The 26,132-nt window shown below is 49.1% G+C and overlaps 1 protein-coding gene across 1 annotated transcript in view; it reads left to right on the forward strand.

Annotated features, from left to right (window-relative positions):
- The first annotated feature begins 8,092 nt into the window (after positions 1–8,092).
- PPP1R16B (protein phosphatase 1 regulatory subunit 16B) overlaps positions 8,093–26,132 on the forward strand; it is an 89,575-nt gene continuing 71,535 nt past the window's right edge. The window contains exon 1 of the mRNA XM_037164455.2: positions 8,093–8,183. The gene's annotated coding sequence lies outside the window, so the exon portion shown is untranslated. The remainder of the gene's footprint in view (positions 8,184–26,132) is intronic.

Here is a 26,132-nt window from a genome sequence, read left to right on the forward strand (position 1 = left end):
GTTAAAAGGGGGACAGAGTTCCTTGTAGGAATGGAGAAAGGGAATAATTAATAATAATAAAATTCCATCATATTAAAACAACTCCCAATTTATCAGTATCCATTTCCCTATTGGGAAGCATTTAGAATGTTGACAATCTTTTGCTATTGCAGGTAAAAGCCACGATGAATATCCTTTTCCCCATGTGTTTTCTGGCACCAGGGGAAGGTTTTCTGCAAGGCAGGTGTTCCTCACGGAGCAGTTTCTGAGTTGCAGGACACACATATCCAGCCTTCCTAGGTAAGGCCGAACTTCTCCCCTAGGTGGTAGCAGCTGTGCAGGCATCCCCGCCCCTGATTCAGCGTCCTGGTCTGTCCCACCCAGTGCTGACCGACCTGTGGGTTTCTCTCCCCCTTCCTGAGAGCTTTCCACTTTTACCTACTGGGTCTATTTGCATTTCCCCAAACATTCATGAGTTGAGCCTGTCTTCAACCATTCTGTTGTTTGGGAATAATCATTTTGCCTTTTTACTTCAGGCTTTGCCTATCTTCCAAGCCTAGACTTCTAGAATCCCTTAAGAACTTTTCTTTCTGGTCTGAGGCGGCAACACATGAAAGGTGTCTGGTCTCCCTGCTGTTACTTGGACTGCGGAGGTTACAGGCTCAATTTTGCACCTCAGGACTGAGAAAGCACTTTTGTTGGTTCCAGGTGGCATCTGTGTCCCCCCAGGGGCAAGAGGTGACAATAGGTAGATGGGTGCAGGGCTGACGGCAACAGCGCCAGCACCAACCGAGCAAACAATGAGGGAAGCAAGCCTGAGCCTCGGTGTGTAATCCCCCAAATATTATCTTGCTGCACGTTCACACGCTGTTTACTGAAGCCCTGCCATATGCCAGGGCCGGTCACCTGCTGTCCCACTTCATTCATTCAGCAGAGCCTGCCTCTGCTCGTCTCGAGTGCCGAGCTTTGCCGGGAGCTGGAAATTGGGATGTAAACAGAGCACATCTGGCCCCTGATCTGTGTCGCTCACTCTCTACGTCAGTTTGTTAGGGCCACCATAACCAAAGACCACAGACTGGGTGGCTTAAACAATACAAGCGTATTTTCTCACCACTCTGGAGAGTAGGAGTCTGAGACCACGCAGTCAACAGGATTGTTTTCTTCTTGGCTTGTGGATGGATGGCCGGCCGTCTTCCTCCAGAGTCTTCATGTGGTCTTTTCTCAATCTTGCATCTCCTCTTCCTATCATATGTATATTTTCATTTTTAATCCTCACCCAAGGACATATTTTCATTGCTTTTTTTTTTTTTTTTTTTTTTTTTTTTGGAGAGAGAGTAAGGGAGAATAGGAAGGGAGAGAAAAAAAACATTGATGCGAGAGAGAAGCACGGATTTCGTTGCCTCCCATATACTCCTAGACAGGGGATAGTATGCACCTGGACCTGGGACCAAACCTGTGACCCAAGTGTGTGCCCTGACTGGCAATCGAACCCACAACCCCTCGGTTATGGGACAGTGCTCCAACTGAGCCACACCAGCCAGGACATCAAATCTCCCCTTCTCGTAAGGACACCAGCCACACTGGATGAGAGCCCACGTATCCTACGTGAGCTCATTTGACCTGAATCACCACCTCTTTCAAGCCCCTATCTCCAAAGGCAGTCGCATTCTAAGGCACTGTGTTTAGGACTTCAATCTATGATGGGGTAGGGAGGACACAGTCAGCCCGTAGCACTGGGTAATAGGAAAAGCAGACATTAACCCGAAAGTCACAACTCTGTGTAAAATTACAACCGTGGTCCCTGGGGCCATGAGAGCCAGAACCAGGGGGGCTGACTGAGAGGCTTCTCAGAAGATTCCCTGAGGCAGTGACCTTTGGCCTGAGGCCTGAAAGGAGGGTAGGGATTAAGCAGAAAGCAGGAAGAGCAGATCAGGCAGAGGGACCAGGATATGCAAAGAGATGGCAGTACCTGGCAGGTCCTGAGAAACCGAGAGGCAGGTTGCTGGGGCACCTCTGGGCATGGTGAAGCCTTGAACCACATAAAAAGCACCTGGGCATTCCTTTAAAAATACAGATCCCAGGCCTCACTCCAGGTCTACTGAATCAGAATCTCCAAGAGGCAGGGCTCAGCAAGCTGCATTCACCCTCCCCAAACACTTTTATTTTGAAAAATATCAAACCTCTGGGAGAAATAAAAATAAAAGCACCAGGAGCACTCAAATACCCTCCACCTCGATTCACTGATTGTCAGCCTCCTGGAGCTTTTCTGCCTTTCTTCCTCCTTCCTTGGCCCTCTCTTTAGCATGCATCCCCAAGAAGAAGAGAAGGACCTTCTCTCCCATGACTGCATTCCGGTCACCGTATCTCAGGCCACTACCATTAGTTCAACAATATGGTCCAGTGCACAAGCAGTATTTAAATTCTCAATGGCCTGCAACCTTTCTCTTACAGCGAGTCACATTTTTCCATCCACGATCTATGTGTGATACCCACACATAGGTTTTATGTCCCTTTAACCCTTCTAATTTAGACTGACTCCCTGACTTAAAAAAAACCCATATATAACTTTTTAAAAGACAGTCTGGGCTTGTGGAGTGCCCCACATTCTAGATCGGTCTCAATTCTCCTCCTGATTAAAATCAGGTTAGGTATTTTTGGCAAGAATCCGACAGAGAAGATTTCGAGTCCATCAGGCTGCATCCATCCTATTGGAAGCCCTCAGGGTTTGCTTGTCTCGCTCCTGCTGATATGGGTTTGATCTCTCAATTCCGGTGGAGCTGTGGGGTCTCTCTGGGGTAGGCATGTTTCCCCCTTTTTCATTAGCAAATAATCTGTGGTGTGATATTTTGAACCATGTGACTGTTCTGTTAGCCTGAGCTTCTCAATGGCTTTTGCATCTGTCAGAGGACCGTTGCTTCCTCCATTGATTATTATATTGGTGGTTGCAAAATGGAATCTACATTTTTTAAGAAGGGCCCCAGGGGACTCTTCCCCTCAGGGAACCTGGGAAAGCCTGTTTAAGCCAGGTAATGAGGTGGTGTTGTTGGGGGAGCTGGAGGCACCAGCTAAGAAGACGTGTGGCTCTTTGAAATCAGTCAAAATGCATATTCCTAGCCCCAATACCACACCAAGGAATGAGAAAGGAGTACGAAGGATAGGCACAGGAAGCAGCATTGTTCACATCTTTTTCCTTATCTTTCCCCAGGTGACTCTGTGCTCCTGAAGTTTGAGAACCACATACTTAGCTGGTGATCCTTGGCCTGGCTGCAGATTGCATTTTTAACTCACCCGGGGAGTTTTTTTGATCTGTGTGTATGCGTGTGTGTTTAAAAGTACAAGCCCCACCTCCAGAATCTGATTCCCATGGTCCAGGGTAGAGCCTGGGCATCAACACTTTTAGAAGATCCCTTTGAGATTCCAAAGTCTTGCCAATACTGAGAGCCCAGGGATAGGAGGGTTCTCGCTAAGCTGAGTATAAAAATGAAAATCTGTCAGCCCCTACTAAATTACTGTTAAATTCACAGCATCACAGGACTGAGTGCACCTGCTACCCACAAACATCTGTGCTCCCTCCACACTGCTGGTGGGGGTCCCCGTCATTGCAAACAGCTCAGCCTGTGCTCTTTAGGGATCTCACAACAGAGGTTGAAGAGAGGTCACTTCCCTTAAAAAAAGCGTGGAGACGTGGGGGAAAATGCACACAAAAACACACACAAGTACTGTACAATTGGAGTTTTATAGACTAGGAAACGGATGCTCTGGAAGGGGAAATGCCTGCCCAGTGGGGTCATGGCAGAGCCAGGGCTCTTATCCAGGATGTCTTTCCCCTACTTGGCTCCTCTTAACTTGGGCCTCAGGGCACCCTCTGAGCTTCCTGCACATCTGTTGGTTGGGCGTGGCCTGGAGCCAACCAACATCTTCACCAGCAGCATCAGCCACCTCTCGAGGCTTACCTGGGCCAGGCATTGGACTATTTATTGAATGAATGAATGCAGCCAACCCAGCACTTGCCCACTGGCTGGTATTAAAACCAGGGAATTGAATAACCTTGAAAATAAATTTCTTAGAGCTGGATTAGCTCTTTTTTTTTTACAGACTCAAGAGTCTCTAAGAATAGGTCTTCCTTATTCTAGAGTTCTTGCCTTGCATCATAGTAACCATGTAATTCACTCAAATTCTACTTTCCATGTAATTTATATGTAACTCTGAGTACTTGAATTGCAGTTGACTGGTCTATCTAAAGTAATATAGATATTTAATTCCATATTTGTAAACATTGATGTTCCAGATTTTATATGTTGGAGCCAATCCATTTATTTCCAGATTCTCAGATATTTTCCATAGTCTATTAGAGTGTTTATTAGCTGTGGACTGTCCCCTATTATCTAACAGATCATAGATGACCTCAGTAAAAGGGGACTTGCTTCTCATGCATGGCCTGAGGACAAGAGAGAGATTTGGAGGATGTGGTCACTGTTGTTTTTAAGGACCAGAGAATAGTTTAACTTTTGGGGTAAAAACTTTATTGAGCTGTCACTCACCCCCTGTACAATTCACCCACTTGAACTGTACAATTCAATGGCTTTTGGTATACTCATCATTGCGCAACCACTACCACAATCAATTTTAGAACATTTTCATTGCTCCAAAAAGAAACTGGTGCCCTTTACTGTCACTCTCCATCAGCCCCTCCAACCCCCTCCCAACGCTAGACAGCCACTAACCTACTTTCTGTCTCTGTGGACTTGCCCACACTGGACATTTCATATCAATGGAGCCATATAACATGCAGCTTCGCGTCTGGCTTCCTTCACTTAGTGCACGTTTGCAAGGTTCGTCCATGTTGTGGCATGCACCAGGACTCCATTCCTTACGATTGCCAAATAATCTGCACTGTATAGGCCTACCACATGTTTCACTGACCCATTTATCGTTCGATGGACACTTGGACTTCCCCGCTTTTTGGCTGTTATCATTAATGCCACCATGAGCATTTGTGTACAAGTTCCTGCAGATGTATGCTTTTATTTCTCTTGGCTATACACCTGGGGCGGGATTTCTGGGTCACCTGGTAACCCTATGTTTTAACTTTACCTCCCCACCAGCAACGTATGCGGTTTCGCCACATCCTTGTCAGCACTTCTTGCTGCCTGTCTTTTTGATCACAGCCATCCTGGTGAGTGTGAAAGTGTGTCTCACTGTGGTTTTAATTTGCATTTCCTTGATGGTCGATGATGTTCGGTACCTTCTCATGTACTCGGTGGCCATTTGCATTTATTTATTTATTTATTTATTTATATTGATTTGAGAGAAAGAGAGGGAGAGAAACAGGAAGGGAGGGAGTAGCACTGACTGGTTGTTTCACTTATTCATGTGTCCCTTGGTTGCCTCTTGTGTGTGCCCTGACTGGAGATGGAACCTGCGGCCTTGGTGTATGGGTATGATACTCTGACCAACTCAGCTACCCTTGCCAGGGCTGTATATTTTCTTTAGAGAAATGTCTATTCAGAGATTCAGACTCTTTGTCCATTTTTAATCAAGTTACTTGGCATTTCATTATTGCATTGTAAGAGTTTCCTATGTATTCTGGATGCAGGTCCCTTATCAGATATGTGATTTGCAGATGTATCCTCCCATTCTGTGGGTTATTGTATTGGTTTGTGGAGACTGTCATAACAAAATGCCACAGTTGGGGGGCGGCTTAAACAACAGAAATTTATTTCCCACAGTTCTGGAGGCTAGAAGTCCAAGGTCAGAGTATCTGCAGATTTGGTTTCTCCGGAGGTCTCTCTTTTAGTTTGTAGATGGCCACCTTCTTCCTGTGTCTTCACAAGGTCTATTCTCTGTGTGCACCCCTGATGCCTCTGTCTCCTTATAAGGTAGAAGGACACTAGTCGTATTGGATTAGGGCCCCATCCCAAGGCCTCAGTTTAGTTTAATCCCCTCTTTAAAGTTCTTTCAATACAGTTTGTATTCTGAGGTACTGGGGGTCAGGACATCGAGATGTGAATTTTGGGGAACACACGATTTAGCACACACATTATCTTTTTACTTTTCTGATGGTGTCTTTTAAAGCACAAAGCTTTTTTATTTTAATGAAGCCCCACTTATCTGTTCTTTCCTTTGTTGCTTGTGCTTTAAGTGCCAGGTCTAAGAAACCATTACTTAGTTCAAGGCCATTGTGTATGCCTACGATTCTTCTGGGAGTTTTGCAGCTTTGGTTCTTACATTCCAGCCTGGTCCATTCTGAGTTCATTTTTGTATATGGTGTGAGGTAAGGGGTCCAACTTCATTCTTTTGCATGTGGGGACCTAATTGTCCCAGCCAGCACCATTAGTTGAAAAGAGGGTTCTTTTTCCATTAACTTGTCTTGTCATTCTCGTTAAAAATCAGTTGGTTGTAAATGTAAGGGTTTATAATCCCGACTCTCCTTTTTATCGCATTGCTCTGTGTGTCTATCCTTACACGTGCATCGCACTGTCTTGATTACTAGAGTAAGTTCTGAAACCTGGAAGTGTGAGTCTTCCACCTTATTCTGAGCACACTTGAACTTCCGGTATCAAACACTGTGAGTGGTGAGAATGGACAGGACAGCCCAGGAATCTGGGCCCATCCTCCAGGCTTCATTTCAGGAACACAGACTCCAAGTTCTTCTGCCTCGGAGAGATGAAGTCTCATCCTCTCAGCCCACACCTCTTCTTGACAAGTTCACGGAAATGTTCTGTGGAGAACCATGATCTCTCTGAGTTATTTTAAACATCATTTTAACTCCTCCCCATCTCCTTTGCTCTCCAATGGCTCTTGCTGAAACAGTGTAATTTACAGCTGGATTATCAATGAGCTGGGAGTGAGCCAGGAGAGTGGTGGTGGGCCTTCCAGAGCACTCGGTGGGGGGCCAGGGATAAGCCCGGCACAGAGGTTTTCCCCTCCCCAGGAAAGGTTACTGAGTTCCCTTAGCAAGCAGACCATCACTAAACTCAGGCTATGCTGTCAACCCCAGGAGAACATTGCTAGTAATAACCTAAAGGAGTTCTTCACACAAGTCTGCTGGGAATTGAATTAACAGGGTACAACCCCCAAGCCCACCAAACTTAAACCTTGTCTGCACCCCGCTGGCTGGCCCTAGGGCTCTAATCTGGAGGCTGAGAACGCTCAGGAAACAAGGCCCTTTGTGGAGAAGAGAACTCCATTGTTTGACAGCCAGTGTTCAAGGAGTGTGGATTCCAGAGAATGTCGTGCGCTGGATTTCCCCCCTTTGTTTGTTAACTTTCTCTCCTCCTCCTATGGGGGAGGGGAGTGTAGGGCCCTCTCCACATCAGCCTTAAGGTAGTTAAATCCCTTGTTCTGCAAAAAAGGTGGGGCTCAGAGCTCTCAGCCCAGGAAAGAGGCTTAAATTCAAGGATAGAAGCCACCGGGTGTTTGCCTTAAAACATTATTTTCCCCCCATTTTTAGCCTTAAATCTCAGGGAGGCAGCCCCTTTCTAGATCGTGACAGACGTCAGCGGAGGTACGACCACTTCCTTCCTCCTTCGCTTCACCTCCTTTCTTCCCAGAAAGAGGAAATGTTATGAGACCACGTCACAAGCCTCGGCCCCCCTGCTCCCCTGTCTCGCTCCTGCTCTCCCCCCTCCACCTGGGGGACCTGCCCCCACAGACCCGCCTTCGGGGCAAGGGCTGGCCAGTCTCCTGGACGTCCTCTGCAGCCTTTAGATTCGGGCTGCTCAGGCCCTCAAGGAAGGAGACTGGAAGTCCTGGCGCTGGACTAATTCTGTGTGACCTTGGACAGGTTATTGCCCCTCTCTGGGCTTCCTGGGGATGCCCTTCTGTCAAATGGGAGCGAGGATGCCGCCCTGGGCTCCCCTCTTCACGATGGTGGTGGTGGCGGGAAAGGAGGACGACGATAAGGAAAACTATTCCGAAGTCTGGGCGCATCCCAACTTTCTTCGATTTCCAGCTGGTAAAAGGAGGGGCCCCCATCCTTAGAGCGCCGGGACCCTTCGCGCGCTCCCCAGCCAGCCAGACCCGGCGGAGCGCGCCCGCCGCTTCTCCGAGCTCAGGCCCCGCCTTGGGGGAGGAGCCGAGGGGCGGGGCGGAGGCTCGGGGCCGAGCGGCGCTGGCTTTAGTCGCCTCGCGGCAGCTGCGGCTCGGGGACAGACTGACTGAGCCCGGGCCCGGAGCCGCCCGGGCAGGGCTCGGGAGAGAGGGTGAGTTCCGCGGAGTCGCCGCCTCCCGCTGCGCTCTGCGGCTGCACCGGAGGGCAGGGGATGAGTATGGAGGCGGGGAGGCCGGGAGGTGGTCCCGGCCTCTGACAGCTTGGCTGGGGGTGTGTGGGGTGCTTTGGCCACCCGCAGGCGGCTTGAGATAATTGGGGGAGGAGGTACTGGAAACGCAGGTTGCAGGTTCGGGTAGCGCTGATCCAGGGAGGCTGGCTGGTGTTGGAGCGTTCTCCTGGGGCTTGCGCGCCAACGACGAGGCCGGAGGGAGGGGGTGCTCATTGGCAGTTGTTGGCCGGGGTCGCCGTGACCCGATCTTGGGGCCGGTAGGGGGATTTCGGTTGGTTCTGGACTCTACGGTGGCTGTCTTCCGGGGCGGCTCCATGACAGGAATTGGGAGCTACAACCTGCACCAAATAGCCCGCCACCCAGCCTCAGGGCCCGGCATGGGGGCGCCGCCCCCTTGAGTGGCAGCCCTTGGTTTCCGCAGGCAGCGGCTAGGCTCAGGGAGCGCTCCTGCTCTGGCGGGAAAGGTCCCCAGGGGCAGTCGCCCACATGTGCGGACCCATCCAACCTCGGGATCTCGCTGACAGAGCCTGCTGTCCACCGGGAGACGCCGCGGGCGGTTGTGTTCAGGGAGAGGTGCGCCCGGCCTCTCCAAAGGGCCGCCGTGCGCCAGCCTCTGGGTCCCCGGAGTCCGGACCACTCCTCTCTTCCGGAGTCGCGCGCTTGGACCCAGGCCGGATGAGCGCCCCCGAGCGCCTAGGATGGGCTGAAACTGTGCAGCCGGCCCCAGAGAGGTCGCGCGGGGGCGTCTCCCCAAGGTCAACCGGAGCGCCCAGGTTGAGCTGCCCGCTTGCCCCAGTGGAGAGCAAAGAGGGGGAGGCGCTCGCTGCCACCTCCTTCCCTGATGCAGACTCCTTCCTTCCCTCCTCCTCCTCCCCCAGCCCGGCCCCGCTGCGCTGGAGATGCTGATGATGCAGCTCCCAGCCCCGGTGTGTAACTGAGCCTCCGGAGCTTTGAATCTGGCCCTGCCGGGAACCCGGGACCAGGCACTCTCGGGCACCTCGGGCGCCAAGGGGACAGAGATGCGACTGCATAAGCGCTTCTCAGAACCGAAAGCCGAGCTGCTTGGGCGCCCATGTGATTGGATTCTACATAATGGGCCCCTGTTCTCGATGTCAGAAAAGCCCACCAGCTCCCCGCGGCCGCGGGCACCAGGTGCCGCCTCTGAATCGCCCTCTGTGGAGGACCCGGGCCCTGAGGTACCAGGCGCCTTTCTCCCAGGGCTCTCTGGAGAAGGGGCCTGTCGTTAGCCGCCTCAGCCGGAGGGGGTAGTTCCCCGTGTGCCCTGACATTTCCTGCGGCTGGTGCAGCTCCGAGAACACCCCTCCACTCGGGAGGATTCCTTCTAGGCTGGTAATAAAGCTTTTTAGCTCCGTTGGTGACTAGCTCCGTCTGCCCCAGGGCACGGCACTTGGCCTCTCCGAAGCCTCAGTTGCCTGTAGAAAATGGGACTAAGAAGCAGTCCCATTTCGGGGGATGGGTAAGAGGACCCAGGGGGAGAGCTTGGTGCAGTGGAGCGTGGCAGGATGCATGCTCCCAAGTAAATGCTGGCGCCTTTCACACTGGTTTTGAGTGGGGCTTGTCTCTTCTTTAGGGCAGGAGCAGAAGTGGAGCCCTGGTGGGTGGTTCTGCAGGGGCGGGGGGAGTTCCCACATCTCCTTCCCTTGCTTTGTCATAAAGAGTCAGCTTACAGGCCGCCGGTGGGCGCTGGTGAATCCTTTCAGCTGGCAACCTGCTCTGGGGGGGCCTTCCCCCACAAATCCCCAGCCCCTTCTCTTCCACCTGCCATGGGGATGCTGGGGGTGAGAGGTCAATCAGGCCACTCTGCATGTTCAGTTTTGCACCTTGCTGTCAGCTGTAGTTCACCCAACAGTGTCCTCCACCCTGAAAACTTCCTAACCCCTCTCCCAGTCCAAGCTCTTTCCAGCCTCTGGAATGTCTTCCTGCAGGAAGACCACTTGATCCTTCCTGCCCCTCTTTTGGTTTCCCCCACTGTGCTGTTCATCCTCTGCGTCTCATGCACCAGGGCTCCTCTCTGGATCTGTGCTGGCATGGAAGGACGTGGAAGGAAAGGCCGATGCATATTCAGACTCCATCTCTCTGGTAATGATGCTGGAGTAGGTATTAAATTCTCAGTTAAGTCTGTTTGGGAGCCTGAGCCACAGGGCTAAGAGGTTGTTGATGCAGGAAGGGGGGTTTCCCCCCAAGGCCAAGCCTTTCTGCAGAGCCCATTAGAACTCTTTGGAAACTAGAGCCCCAGGTTCCTCTCAAAACCTGCTCCATCATCCAGAGTGAGGTAGGGTGCAGCCAGCCTGGGTCTGCAGGTCGAAGAAGGCACCTATGTGGATTCATGGGCTGTGCTTGGATCCTCAGGACCCCCACCAAACCTTGCCCTCCCGCCCCCTCTTAGCCACCACCTGCTCCACTCCCCCTATCCCCTGTACCCCACCCTCACCCCCTGCACCGAGGACTTGGAGCATTTGGTGAATATCGGGTCCCAACTGGCATCCTTCCAGCAGAGACCAGGTGACCTTCTTTATCCTCAGCGCATCTTAGAGACTTGGCTTCACGGAGGGCTTGGATGAGCCTGACTCCTACAGAAAGTTGCAACGTGTGAAGAGCAAGGGCCCAGACAGGTCTAGTTCAAATTATGGCTCTATGCTTAACAGCTCTGTGGTCCTGGGTAAATGATTTCCTCTCTCCGAGTCCTGGCTTTCTCATCGGTAAAATGGGAGTGATAGTCATGCTGACTTCACGGGGTTGTGATGATTCTGTGAGACCACAAAGCCCAGGAAGTGCTTAGTACAGCACCTGGTGTGGGCAGGAGTACAGGAAGTGATACTTGTCACTGTCATCACCACTTCCTCCTTTGCAGAGGGCTCCCAGCACCTCTGGTCTGGTGGAGGCAGACCTCTTCTGCCTCTAGCTACCAGGACAGGGAGAGCCACTCAGCCTGGGGGGCCTGCCTCCTGGGAATTTGAGTGCAGCGTGGGCCTGTCCTCAGGAAGTCTGCTACTGGGCCTTTCTCATCTGGCTGCCGTTTTTTCAGGATTCATTGATTTATTCAATAGATTTTTGCTTTATTTTAGACTTTGTGCTTAGCAAGAGGTTTCAAAATTTTCTCAGGGTTCTTTCTCTAGAGGGGAGAGGCAGGCTTGGAAACAGATCGTGAGGCTACAGTCCCCAACAGATAGCAAAGGATAACAGTTTCACCGGCAGGAAGAGGAGCGGAGAATAAAGCAATGGATGCACGGGTGGGCCCAGGCCAGCCAACAGGTTTTATTCTGGACTCTGCCAGCTTGCAGCTGGTGGTGATGGACAGATAGATGCCTTACCTGTGAAGCATGTAAGCTACCTGCGTGGGGTGTCGAGGTGAGGAGAAAAGTGAGACCACATGGGTGAGAAATTTAGCTCAGGGCTTCTAGATATTTATTTGTGATTGCAAATGTCAGCTGCTGTTATTATTAGTCTGTGATGACCAATAACAGGTGGGCAAAGTTTGCTGTGGGAACCCATTGGAGCCCTTCAGAGACAATTTTGCAGGTGGTGGTAACAGAGCGGTAGGCAGCCTGAGCAGAGCGAACAGCTTGTGTAAAGGCACGGAGGCTGGGCGTCTTCGAGAGCAGTGGGGAGTGCAGCTGGGGCACCATCACCACGGGGCGTATGGAGGCAGGGGCAGCAGGCAAAGCCAGGGAGGCAGGCAGAGGCCAGCCTGCCCAGGGGTCCCAAATGACTGAACATTCACTGACCCGGAGCAGGTGCCCTGCAGCCTGTGGAGGGTTGTCTGGTTGTAGCACCTGAGAAAGTCTAGGATTGACCTCTGCCTGGGAGGAAGGGCTGGGCTGTGCTCGTTTGCCAATACATTCACTGCCCCTTCCTCGTCCTATTCCCCGGGAAGCCTAGAGGTCCCCTCCTTCTTCCTGAGATGCTTCCTGAGATGAGATACTTCTGTACCAGTTCCTTCCTTCCTGGGTCTCAGTTTCTCACTTGAAGGAAGGGGATGGGGGGGTAGAGAAAGTGTTGTGATCTGGCTCCTTTAACATTGTACTAAGTGCGGCTATGGGCAGTGGTCACTGTCCGAAGTTTTTGCTTGCATTGCCATTGAATCCTCATTGAAGTGGACATATTTATCCTCATTGCATGGAGGGGTAAACCGAGGCACAAAGAATGAGGTGATTTGCTAAAGGCATGCAGCTTAAATATGGTAGCAGTTCATGTCAGGGGGTCTCCAAAGTTGTCATGTGCTAACCTGTACCACCTCACCTGTGCTCCGTGTGAATACCTAAAGCTGACCGCAGAATGTCTGGATGCTGGGTAGTGGGCTCTTTGGAGATGAGTCACAGCCGGGTGTGCTCTAGTTCCCTGGGGATTTCCCCATTCTCTCCCTGCCCTGACTTTTGGGAAGGTCCTGTGTGCAGGCACTTGGCGAGGGGGAGGTGTTCTTGGATGTCTCAGAGTTCAGGTCGCATTCCTCGGCCCCGCTAGTGTCCCATCAACACGCCTTGACGTAGTCCGTTTGCAGCTTGATTGACGTGGCAGGTGGTGGTGGGGCTCTACAATGACCCGAGGATGGCTGGTCAGAGCCTCACGTGACCACATCCCTGCCTGCTTACAGGAGGCAAAGGCTCAGGTTTCCTTTTCCTTGGGAGGCAGAGTTTAAGGCCTGGGTTCAAATTCTGACTCTGCTTTCCACTGGCTTTTTGGCCTTGGACAATTTCTATTTCCTTGAGCCTCAATTTCTTCATCTGGAATACAGATGTGTGTGTGTGTGTGTGTGTGTGTGTGTGTGTGTGTGTGTGTGTTGTCATTAGAATTTGTAATTACACACAAAATGCCTGGTTTCCAAGTTATTGTGGTGTAGTATCCATGATATTTTCCTCCTTGGTATTTATTAAAATTGTGATTACACGGTTATTTGTGGTCATTACTCTTTTAGTTTGCCTCACCTACTACATCACTGGTTCTCAACTGGGGGCAGTTTGGCCCCCCAGAATACATTTGACAATGTCTGAGGACAGTTTTTGGTTGTCACAGGTGGGGAGGGGTGCTATGGTGTCTAGTGGGGCGAGGCCAGGAATACTGTTAATATCTTACAGAGCGAAGGACAGCCCCCCACAACAAAAGATGAAATGATCCTAAATGTCAATAGTGCCAAGGCTGAGAAAGCTTAGACTGGACTATAAACCCCGGAAGGCCAGTGACTGTGTCTAGTTCATTCAGCTCTGCGACCCCAGCTGCCCAGCATGATGCCTGGCACTCAGGAGATAATCAATATGCATTAAAGAGATGAATGAGGTCTTGGAACGCCTTATGTTCCCTGGAGCCCCAGAGCTTTGGCTCATAGGACATTTTGAATGGGAAGAAGAGATTTAGATGAATCTGAGTGATGATAAGCCAATTGGTAATTGAGACCGAAGATACGCAGACCACGCTGTTTTCTTTCCTAAGCAGGTGCTTCGGGGCCTGAAGGATCTGAATAGCAGTCACCACTGTGTTTTGCTCAGGTAGACACAGGACCCACCTTTCTCTGGACAAGCAGGCCGGGGCAGGGGACCGTCAGTGCTGACAAGGAACGCCCTGTCAGCTGGGCCCTTGGGATCTGCCAAGCTGGGGCGCAGCTGCTGTCAGCTTCCTGTTTTTTTCCCTTTCTGGTGGAATGAAGGAAACCCACTGAATGGCTATTTTCCACTGACATTTACAGCAATGTGATAGGCCTTGGATTAATGAGGTTAAGCTCCAGTGTGAAATCCGCCCAATCACCTGAACTTTGGCCAACAGGAAGACATTGCTTGTTTTCGGGGGGCCATCCAATGCCTTTGGATGGCTTTGGCCAGGGAAGCAGGGGTCATGACTCTGTACAAAAGAAAGGAATGTTCTATGCCCCAGAATTGTCCAGGTTGGAGTGTTGTCTCCTTTTCAGTGTATTAGGAGGGTGCATTTTAATGTGGACTTTGAAATAAATAACTTATTAAAGCAAAGGTTCGCTGTGAGCCCCAGGCTAGCTGCTGAGCAAGGGTCTGGGCTAGTGAAAAGCTCACAGTGTGTTTCTGGGGGCTCTTTGGGAGTTTGAAGGAAAAGTATGGCCCCAAAGGGCATTTGGATGGGTTAGAGGAGCCCAGTGGGTGGAATTTATTCTGACAGGGCAGGAGATCTCAGGCGTCTGCCTCAGACTTGCTCACCTTGGGATTCCTGTGAAAAGCAGACTGATTCAGTTGGATTGGGGCCCGAGAGCCTGCATTTCTAACAAGCTCACAGGGGAAGCTATTCTGCTGATCTGTCCACTACATTTTGGGTGGCGAGGGTCTGGGGAACCTCAAGTCTAAATAAAGTTGAGGGGTACCTGGTACAATCCACTGAAGCATGAAAGCAAAGCCAGCCTGCCGCACCGGTTCTCACAGCCACCTGATCTGCTGGCTGGCTTGCAGAGTCACATATTTACTGAGTTCCTCCTCTCTGGGCCAAGGCCTGGAACCAGGTGGGGAAGGAGAGCTGCCTGCTCTCATGGGGCCACTGAAACAGCCAGAGCAAGGGCTGGGGAGCTTTCTGGTGCTTCCAAAAAAAGTGTGTCCAGGAACACACTCTTTCTGACTCACTTGGGGCTTGATAAATATACAGATCCTTGGGCCCTAGCCCAGCCTGCCTGGATTAGAACCAGCCAAGGCGGGGCCCTGGGAATCTGTATTTTTAAAAGGTGTGCCAGGTGATTCTGATTCATAGCCAGGCTGGTGGGGGGATAGCTAGGAGGAAGAACTGTCAGTACATGGGAGTTCATTGATCAGCAGGCCCGGTGTAAGGTTGTAGAGTCGTGTTCTGCTGGATGGCACCTGGCTGAGGGAGAGGCTGAAACCTAGCCCACTCCACTTGCCAAAATCTGTACCCTGCAGAATTGCATCTGCCTGGGAGAGAGTGTATCTTTTTCTTAATATGAATAATAATCAATATTTGGTACTTATGATGAGCCCATCACTGTCTATTTAACTCTTTTAGTACTCCTAGTGACTCTAAGAGGTGGCATTATTACTGATTTTACTGCTAAGGAAAGTGAGGCACAGAGATGTTCAGTGACTTTCTGTAGGTCACACAGCCAGTAAGTAGCAGAGCAGAGATTTGAACCCAGATCATCTGGCTTCAAAGCACTTGCACTTGATTACTATTTTCTCTGGCTTTTTTTAAGATGAAAATGCTGTGGCGCTCCCTAGGGCTGTCCCTGCTCTGAGGGAGTGTCATTTTCTAGTTCGTCCCCAAGTGGAGGGAGGGCTAGCAGTGACTTTGGCTGGCTCTGGAGTCAGACCTGGGTTGGATTCCCAGCTCCACCACTTACTGTAACCTTGAGCAAGTTACTTGCTTAACTTCACTAAGCTCCCATGTCTCCCTGTGTAAAATAGGAATACTAACAGCATGGGATGATATGATTGACCAGTTAGCCTCCGCGTGGCACATGGGATGTACTCGATATATGTCAACTATTGATATCACATTCGTATCAGCAAAGTCAGCCCCTGGGAGTCCCAGATGGCTTCAGAGCAGAGGGGACAGGTGAACAGAGCCCTGTGCCACTGACGTCCCTGGTGGCTGGGTCAGCTGCTTTGCTCATCCAGGCCACGCGTGTCATTACTTACCTGGGCATCCCTACCCTTTGCTTCTTGGCACCGGTTAGAGGCCCTAGTGTTGGTGCCACCCTGGCGAGTTCTCAGAATTTCTCGGCTCCTAGGATGGTTCAGAGGCTCCGTCAGAACTGGTTTTACTTCCTGCGATCCAAGAGCAAGTGAGAGGCACACTTCTCACACTTCCTGTCTTCAGGGCTCTTGGCTCTTCTCGGTGACTCTCGCTGTCTCCAGGCCCTTCCGGGACTCTCTGGTCCATCCCATGGACTGGGCAGAGAGCAAAGGATGCCCTGCAGACATCGCCTGTTGCCTTTTAAAGAAACAGGGACAACTTCCTCCAAACTTTCCTTTGTGTTCTTTTAAACATATAAAACCCAGCTTTTGTTTTCTTATTGCCATATTTTATGCTTTTTCATTTTAAAAGAATACACATTCATTATTAAAATTTAAACAGTATGGAAATGTGGAAAATGGAAAGTGATATCTTCCCAAACATGATCCCCAGGTACTCATTCTTTTCACTGGAAGAAATTCCTGAGTGTTTTATGTGTCTCTCCATAAATTTCTTATACGCATACAAATCCATACTCATTGACATGCTTATCCTTTTTTCATTTTAACACAACTATAGATCACTCCTCTGAAACTTCCTCTTTTCAGCTAATTTATCTCGGCACATGTTGACCCAGAGAGATGTACCTTGGTCTGTAAGGCTACATGATATTACAGTGATAAAAATTTACCCTAATTTGTTTCTCCTTCCGTGCTGACATCTGAGATCGTTTGCAGCTTTTTCCTTCTCTAAATGTATGAGTCTACCACATCCTTGCTTGTACAGCTTATATCTTTGTACACCGATATGGTTTTCATCCATAAGGAAAATTTCCTGCGATTTGAGCTATGACACTGTCAAACTGTCCCTCAAGAGGCCAAACCAATTTCTATTTCGTGACCAGTATGTGGGAATACCTTTCCCTGCCCCCTTTTCCAACACTGAGTATGAAGTAACTTTAACTTTTGCCAGTATGACAGAATAAAATAGAAAAGGTGTTTCTGAGTCAGGTTCTGCAGTAATTCAAATTTCGACCCTTTAAATTGTGCCTACATAAAGATTGTTCTATATTTAAGAATTACATTTTTTACCTGGCTTTATGCTTGGAATGAAAGAGATAAGATTAGATTCAACCAGCTTCTGCCCTCAGACTGATCCCCGTCTCCTGCAGGGCAAATAAAATCAGAAAAAGAACAGTGTAGTTCAAGTGTGCTGGAGGAATGCATAAACTCAGCTACCTTCTGTTTGATAGACTCAATCTTTGTGAATATCACAGCTGAATTAATGAAATACAGTGTACACTATGATGGGAGTGGGGCGGGCTTGAAATCCTCCAAAGAAAATGACTTGATTAGAAGCAAAAAAAAATCATGCAGCTTACCTCTAGTCGGGGCAGCAGAAGAGGTAGGCAGTAAGGAAGGGAAAAGTAATTTTGAAATAGTCTCTTTGGTGGCTTCTACGTTTACTAATGGGGTGTGTTGGAGTGAGGCTGTGCAGAAATCCAGCTGAGTTTGCAGCTGGTAGAACTTGCTGATCTCTTGTACTTGGGCAAATGTATGTGAGTTCAGTAAGAGTGAAGGAGCAGAGGTTGGCTTGAAAGTCCACAATCCTGGAGCTCATAGTGTTTGGATGTGGGTGGTATGAATAGGCAGTTACCCCAGGGGTTACAAGGAGCTGTGGTCTGAATAGTGCCCACTGCAGACTGAATACACCGAATGGGTGTTCGGTGAGTGAGTGAGGGTCAAAGATGTCTTTGTCTCATAAAGGGGCCTCCGACTCAGAAAGAACAGATCTATGTAGAAAGGGGTATGATCGGCTAATCTACCCACCGGTGGGGAGCCACACCTTCGTTATACATTTTCCTGGGTGACCTGTCCTGGAGATCTTCATTCACTGGGGATAACTAATGAACAACACAAGGCAAAGAGCACTTGAGAATACCTGAAACAGTGCTGTGGAGTGAACCTAACCATTGTTTCACAACAGATCCCCTGAGCAGGGATGTATGGAGCCAAGTGTAAGCTTGCAGAGTGGAAGAGATGGGTGAAGCCAGGGGGGATCCCAACCCAGCCTTTCATGGGAGGTGAGGTGGGGGCCAGGTGACATGTGTCCTGGGTTTGGTCCTCATTGTGACCTCTTCCTCCGGAAGCCAGGTCTGTTTCATCTGTTCGATGCCACAGCTCTGGTTCTAAGCCAAAGGGCCACCCCCTGTGACAGAACTGATGGAACCAGCTCAGTGAATTGTCAGTCTCTTGGTCTCTCACCTTCCTGTCCACTCTCTCCCATTTTTTACCTACCCCACACTGGGTGGCTCTGTAGCAGTGTGTCCAGGTGAGTAACACATATGCCTTGTCTTTCAAGAGCATCTAGTCCAAAATGGAAGAGGCGGGTCTGAAACTGACAATTACTGGAGAGTGTTGAGCGCCATAAAAGAGAACTAGAGAGGAGAAAGAAGTCCATTTGGCACAGGGCAGATGAAGAACAATTCAGAGGGAATAAAAAGAGCATTGAGAGATTGTGTAAATGAGACAAGGCAAGTCAAGTGTTGAGCACCGTGCCTGGAAAGCACTTACGAGATGATAGATATGATTATTATAGCACTTGGGCCAGCTCTCGAAGAATGAAGAGGAGTTTGCCAGGTGGAGAGAAAGCAGGGTGTTGCCCCTTCGTGCGACAGCATAGACCAGGGTGAGGCAGCGGGTGTGCCGCGGTGAAAGCCACACGGCCGCCTTGTGGCACAGAAGTCGAAACCTGGGCTCAAGTCCTAGTTCTGGTGCTGTTGAGTGGTGATGCTGGGCTTGTCAGGATGTAGCTCCGCTTTCTTATCCATGTGTTGGAGACAGTGATACCTGTTCTAAATGGCTCATTGTGGGGATTAAAGGTAATTTATGTATATGTAGCCCTTGGCACATAGCAGGGTCTCAACAAATGGTAGGGACCGAGGTGGAGGTGTAAACCCATCGGACCTGTTTGGGGAGCAGGGAAATGTAGTGGTTAGTGAGTTTGGGATATTAGGATGGCCAGAGGTAAAGTTAAAATGTCAAGGCCACATAGGGGATGGCTGACCCCTTAGGCTGAAGAGTTTAGACGTGACTTCATAGGCTATGGAGAAGGATTAAATGTTTCCCTACAGGGAAAATGATGGAATCAGACTTGGTTTCAGAATGAGAAATCTGATGGTGGAAGGTAAGGGGCGGAGGCAAAGAAACCTCTTCGGGAAATGCTGTGTGACCCAGCACCTGCACGAGCCAGTCAAGTGCTGCCTGGACAGGCAGACTAGGCCAGTGGCTAAGAGCAGGGTCTTCAGTGTCAAGGCCATGTGGATTCTAATCCTAGTCCTGTTGTTTACAGGCTGTATGACTTTGGCAATTGCCCCGCCAAGTTTTAGTTTACCCTTCTGTAAAATAGGGGTTAACAGTACCTTTATCATAGGCTTATTGTGAGGATTAAATGAGATAATGTAGATCAGAGATGTCAAACTCATTTTCACCAGGGGCTGCATCAGCCTCGAAGCTGCCTTCAGAGGGCCGAAGTAATTTTAGGACTGTATCAGTGTAACTGCTCCTTAACAGTTAAGTGAGAGCTCAGTGCTGCTGCCGGGTAGGAACAAGGTGCCAGGCCGGATAAAACAAGGTGGAGGGCCGGATTCGGCCCATGGGCCTTGTGTTTGCCACCTGTGGTGCAGATAAAGCACTTAGCTCTAGAAATGCCATTGATAATTAGACTTAAAAAAAGTACATATTTGATGATGGATCTTTTTTCCATGTAATGCCTATAAACCTCCCCTGGAGCTACCAGTGTTCTACACACACACACACACACACACACACACACACACACACATCTGCTTTATACTTTCTAGAGAAGCAGCGGTGCTTTCTGCTCCAAGAAATAGTGAGGAGGGTTGCCAAGCTCCAGCACAGCGGTTCCCGGATGCATGTTAGGCCCACCAGGGGAGCATTTAAAATTTTTAGTGACTGGCTGCACCTCAGATCAATGAAATAGAATCTCCCAAGGGGGGACCCAGGTGCCAGTATTTTGAAAACTTTTAATGAATTAAGGTAAGAACATATAGAAAAGTACACAAACCCAAAGGGAACGAAATTTTCACAAACTGAACATGCCTACGTAACCCATATCCAGCTAAAAAAAACCACCACAATATTACCAGTACTCTAGAAGCACCCATTTCCCAGTCACCCTCACCTCCAAATCACTGTCCTGATTGACAACATAGGTCGGCATTGCCTGGTACTGAATTTTACACAGATGGAACCATGTAGCGTGTATTTGTGTGTGTGCTTTTGGCTGGTTTCGGTTACCGTTGCGTGAGTCCCATTGTGCATTGCTCATTCCCATTGCTGTACATGTTCCCTTGTGTGATACACCATCATTCTTTTCTAGGCTACGGTTGGTGGGCATTTTGGACAGTTTATACCTTGGGACTATTATAAATAGTGCTATTCAATTCCTGTAAATGCTTTGGTAAGTGTACATAGAAATTTCTGTTGGGTATACTCCTAGGAATGAAATTGCCGGGTTATAGGGAGTGGGTATACTCAGCTTTACAAGATATTGCTGAGAAGTTCTAAAAGGAGTTGTAGCCATTTATATTCCCAGTATGTTAGAATTCTTGCCAACAGTTGCTATTTTCTGTCTTAAAACAATTTCTTTTGGCCATTTCGGGGCTATATATATAGTAGTCTTGCCCTGTGATCTCAATATATGTTCCTAGCATTTCCAGGTGATTCCAACGTGTAGCCAAGTTTGAGAACCTCTTTCGTACCAGGTTTTGAAAAAAACAAACACCTGTTAATGAAACTGGATAAAGAGATGTTATAATGACCAGCAACTCCCTTTGACTTCTGTACCCACAGTTTTTAAAAAAGATTTTATTTATTTATTTTTAGAAAGAGGGGAAGGGTGGGAGAAAGAGAAGGAGAGGGAGAAAAACATCAGTGTGTGAGAGACACATCCATCGGTCACCTCTCACACGCCCCGAACTGAGGACCTGGCCCACAACCCAGGCAGGTGCCCTGACTGGAATCGAACCAGCAACCTTTTGGTTGTCAGGCTGGTACTCAATCCACTGAGCCACTCCAGCCAAGGCTATACCCAGAGATTTTTATTTTGAATAGAACTGATCTGTCTAATCATCTAGTGGAAGATTCTTTCCCCAGTGGAAGGATACTTCTCCTTTCAGGAGAAATGCGGCGTGTATCGAACCTGAGAGCCTGCCCCTCATCCTCATTCCTCCCTGCTTTATGTGGGGCAAATGGCCCCATCAGGACTGATCCGGAGCTGGAAAGAGGCCATGGCAGGGCTTCAATTTCTTCTTCTGATGTAAGACCTGAAAGAGAAGGGAGGGTGTGAGAAGTGTCCTGTATATAAGGGCATATACAATCTCTTATAACTAGTAGACAGGTGCTGTCAGATGAGAAGGTCTGTTTTTTTGCGACTAGAATTTAAGATTTGGTATTGTATACTTGCTCCCGAAAGCTTGCCCAATACCTTGCACTTTTAAGGTGCTGAAATAATGTCACTATTAGAACTATGTAACTGTCCCTAGTGAAAAGCACAACTCACACAGTACAGAGCAAAGTGTTGGTGGGGATTTAGCTGGTGTGATTAACAGTTTTCGTTTTCAGGCTGACAGTGGCCAGAGGAGAGAGGGGAGGGAATTTCAGGGGGAAAGGGTGAAGGGTTTGCAGGAAAAACTATAAAGGACACATGGACAATAATGGGGAGGAGGGGTGGAAACGGGAGGGGAGGTGGGGAGGCCTGGGGTGGGGAGAAAAGGCAGAAAACTGTACTTGAACAACAGTAAAAAATACAATAAATAGTTTTTGTTCTCTCTGTAGTTTCTATGCTGTGGCTGATATTTCCTATTTGTTCATTTATTACAAGCATATTTTCCTTTACACCCTTGAGCAACGTTATAACAGCAACTTTATCATTCTTCTCTATTAACGCTGGCATCTGGGCCCTCTTGGGTTAGATCTCTATTGATTGCCTTTCTTTTTGAGCTCGGGCCACGTGCTTCCGTTTATATTTAAAATTTTTCTAGTAATTTTGTATTGCATCCTGAATATGATAAATGAGACTTGAAGAGGCTCTTGATTCTATTATATTTCCCAAAACAGCAGTGATTTTTTTAAGGCAGTTAACTTAAACTCTAAACTCAGTTTCCCTTGAGTGGGAGATAGCTGAAATCTTTCTTTAGTTCTTCAGCTTCAGTTGGGCTGCTCAGAACCTGCCCCCTACATGCATCATTCAGGGAGATTTGGGCAGGATTTACACTCAGCATTTGGGGCTACTGTGGGGTGCCCCTTTTCTGGGATGTCTCTCCTTACTTTCCAGCGGTAGTTACCTGAACGCTGTCTTCTAATTCCTCGGTCAGAGCGAAGGTTTCTATCCAAATCGTAGCCACCAGGTACAACTTGACTTGGGCCTGCCCTCGGGTCAGGAGCTGTCAAAAAACAGACATCATCTATGGCCATTTCTCCCTTCCCAGTGTTGAGTCCCCTTCAGCTTCTGTTTGCTTGTTATGGGACAGACCTGGTGCCTTTCAGTAGGTTGTCTGTGTGTGCGCGTGTAGGGTTTATAACAGGCACATGTGAGAGGGGAGGACCCTCAAGAGCTACTCTGTCGTGGCTAAAAGTAGAACCTTTCTGGTCAGTAGTTTTTCTCATCAAGGAAACCTCAGAGCCACCCTTTGCCATTTTACTGCTTAGCACATAGTAGGTGGCAATAAATGTTTATTGACTGAATGAATGTGGCTTTAAATTAAAAATGAAAGTGTATTAGGCGAGAAAATGTCCTGAAACTCGTTAATGGGTAGCATCAATCAGGTATAAAATAGAGAGGGTGTTCAATAAGTTGCTGGAGAAAAGGCTGCGTTAAGATCATTGAAAGAATATTAGGACCCCAAATATCTGAGTGTAGAGCAAAGTGGCTAACAAAGCGCACCTGAGATTTCAACAGGAGGAGATCAGTTCAGCTGTGATGGTAATGGCATTTTTACGGGACTGAAATTTGGGCTTACGGAGAATTTACCAGGGTCAGCGGAAATAAAGCTTTTCAAAGGGGAAGCAGAGGTATGCTTGGTTTTCTGTACATCCAAGAGGAGCCAAGGGGAGGGAATCAAAGGGAAGGAACTGTGGCTGAAGATCAAAGAGGGGAGGGACCGAAGCAGTGTAGAGGCGGTCTCCTACAGCTTGCTCGTTTCTGCGTGGTGACCTGGAAGGTCACAAACCCAGTACTCAGAGACTTCAAAGACTGCGTATTGGATGGAAACTTCACACCCAGACGCAGAGCATCTGGGGACTTCCCAGTTTAGTCTACTGACTAGTTTCATCACCAGAGAGTAGAGGACAGAGGGCAGTTGCTGTTATGAATCTGGTTTGGGAACTGCTGGGTGAAATAGAGAAATGAGAAAGTGCTCACCAAGAAAGGGGGTACTGGGGACAAGGGGGATGAGCCCACAGGGATTCGGAAGGTAGATTTTATTAAATTCAGGGTGAGGTACAGACATTTGCTGCTAAGCTCCCGAAGGCGATGGCAGCTCCAATAGTCAGGGAAGTGATGGCTTGACTCAGTTACCCTCACTCTGCACAGATTTCCTTGATTCTCCTTCTAGGACGACTCTTCTTGCTCTCAGCTGTGCTTCTGTGGGCCACCTTCCCTGCCTGGCATTTTTTGGGGGGGTTATTTTCAAGCAGTGGAGCAATTCAAAATATTTAACCATCACTCCATAGGCACAGACCAATCAGAAGAGAGGCTGGAATGTCAGCCCAACTTACACCTTCCTTAGCCTCTCTGAGCATCAGCTTTCTCCTCTTTGAAATGGAGACAGTGCCTGCATTGCAGAGTTGGTGCAATGATTTCAAGAGAGGTCGCATGTGAAGAGCTTGACATGAGGAAGGTGTGCTGTGCACGGGAGCTGCCTTCTTCATCTCCGGGTTCGTTTCAGTTACATGCTTTTTAGGTTCTATCATGCTTATCTTTCACTTCATTAAGCACATGTTTTACTCTGTACTGACTTCAACAAGTATTTGTTCTATTACAAGTCAGTCTGTCTGGTTTCTTATTGGAAATGTTCTCTTATCTCCCTGATCATAAATACTGTAGATTTTTTGAAATCTTCTTGCATTTCATGAGGAAAATCTTTTTAAAGCACCTAAAAAAAGAGAGTTATTTCTAGTGCCTTCTTCTCCTTTTATGTACATAGACTTTGGAATTAGGCAGACCTGGGTTCAAATCCCAGCTCCATCACTTAATGTCTGTGCAGTTAATTGATGCCCATGCACTGCATTGCTCTCATTCTTCCCCACCTCATTCTTTCTTCCTCTGGTATAGGACTTTCCCTTTTGAGTCCAGCTCTGTGCTTTTCATTGTCCCTTGTTCCTTTGTTCCTTTGGAATTATTCTCCCAACCGCAGTGAGCAAACAATACGAAAAGGTTTTTAAAATTCCCATCCCCACTACTTCCTAAGTGTCCAAGAACACCCTGGCTAAAGGGAAAAAGATAACGTGCTAGGGATGTCTTTGGGGTTTCTGAAGTGGAGGGAAGGATCTTGTCAGGAAGCAGCCCACGGTCCCCTTCCGCCCTCATGTTGGTAATGGTGTCGGGCCAACATGCTCAGAAAGGACAAGACAGTGATCCCTGCTGGTAGTGGTGCCTTTGCCCCTCCCGCTTCAGGCATGGACTCTGTCTAGTTGCCAGCAGAATGCTTATCTCCCTACTCTCAAAGGACAGAGGTGGCAGTCAGCAGCAGGGGCGTCCTACCCTTATTTGGCCCAAGCACACGATGCCAGCTTCCTGGAACCTGCAGGGGTGGGGTACAGTTCTTCATTCTCCCCCCCTACTGCAAGATATTAGAGAAATTCCTATTACAAGAGAACCTAAGATATTCTTGATTCTCCTCTGCTCTCAAGGCCATGGTGATCTGGGGTTGTTGTCTGGCTGACATACTGGGATTTGCGGGGCCCTTCCACTCTGATAACTTTCTAGATGTTTGTGTTTAAGACTGGAGGATTTTGAACAATGCAGTGAAGGCCAGTACAGAAACCCGGGTTTAGTAAGCATGACCTAGAACAGGGTTGCACTCCCGGTGTGCAAGCAGCTACTTCACACTCTTTTATCTGTGGTAGGCATTACTAATCAATCGGAACACTCATTCCTCCTGTTATCACACATGACCTCATAACCCCTGGCCTCACGGTGCTCCCAGGAGCCGCCACGACCTAGGAGCTGGCGCGACAGAGCAAAGTCTGGCTGAGGATGTCATGCTGAGAGAGGGAGACAGAGAGAGGCCATTCCAGCCTTAGCCAGTGCAAGTGGCTGTCCCCTGCTTAATAAATGTGTAACCCAAGAGGGCATTCTGTGGTCACAGGTGGCCCCCTTTGGAAAATGATCCCTCCAGCTGCAAAGGGAGCATTTGTCTCCCTGCAAAAGGAGGGGGTGGACCACACGCCCCCAAGCACAGAGCGCCAGCATGTGTAATCCGACTCCCATTTCCCTGTGCTCAGCCATTACATAAGCTTCTCTAGAGGAGGACTGGTGCTTTGGTTCAGCACCGTCACTGTGACTGACTAATGTATTCGCAGGCATCATTTCAGCTTCGCATGCGCCCCACCCTCGGCACCTCCGTTCTGTCCCCTTCAGCCTCCCCCACACTGGCATTCTCACCCACAGGCGTGTGGGCCTCTCTGTGTGGGTTCAGGGTCACGGGGAGAAGCTCCACGTGGAACACTGGTGTGCTCATGGGCTTTCCTTCACCCGTTCGAGCTGTGGCTTCCTTTGAAGGTTTCTTGGAGCCGAGCCTGAGAAAGCTGTCTCACCTTCACAGGCAGACAAATCCAAGACATCATCCATCAGTATCTACTTGCAGTGGTCCTGACCAGCTGCCTAGCCCGGTGGGCACCAGGTGCTGGGCTGCAGGTGTGCCTGATAGAGTGGTTGCTGCTAATGCGTACTGACGACGATCTGTCCGCCAGGCCAGCGCTGGGGCTCCCTGGGCCAGTCTCACCTACACCCCTACCCGGACCTTGTCTCTCAGCAGTCTCATCCGTGGCCGTGGGGTTCTTGGTGGTGGGGACCCCAGCGAAATGTCATGGCTGGGCTTTGTTGAACTATCAACATTAGACAGTTTTTCCTCATGCCAAACCCTGTGTCTTCCTTTTTTTGTCTGTCCACGATCCCAGCTCTGCTCTGAGA

This window comes from Artibeus jamaicensis, unplaced genomic scaffold (assembly GCF_021234435.1).
Source record: "Artibeus jamaicensis isolate MK-2021 breed Jamaican fruit bat unplaced genomic scaffold, CSHL_Jam_final contig_685, whole genome shotgun sequence".
Lineage (NCBI taxonomy): Eukaryota > Metazoa > Chordata > Mammalia > Chiroptera > Phyllostomidae > Artibeus > Artibeus jamaicensis.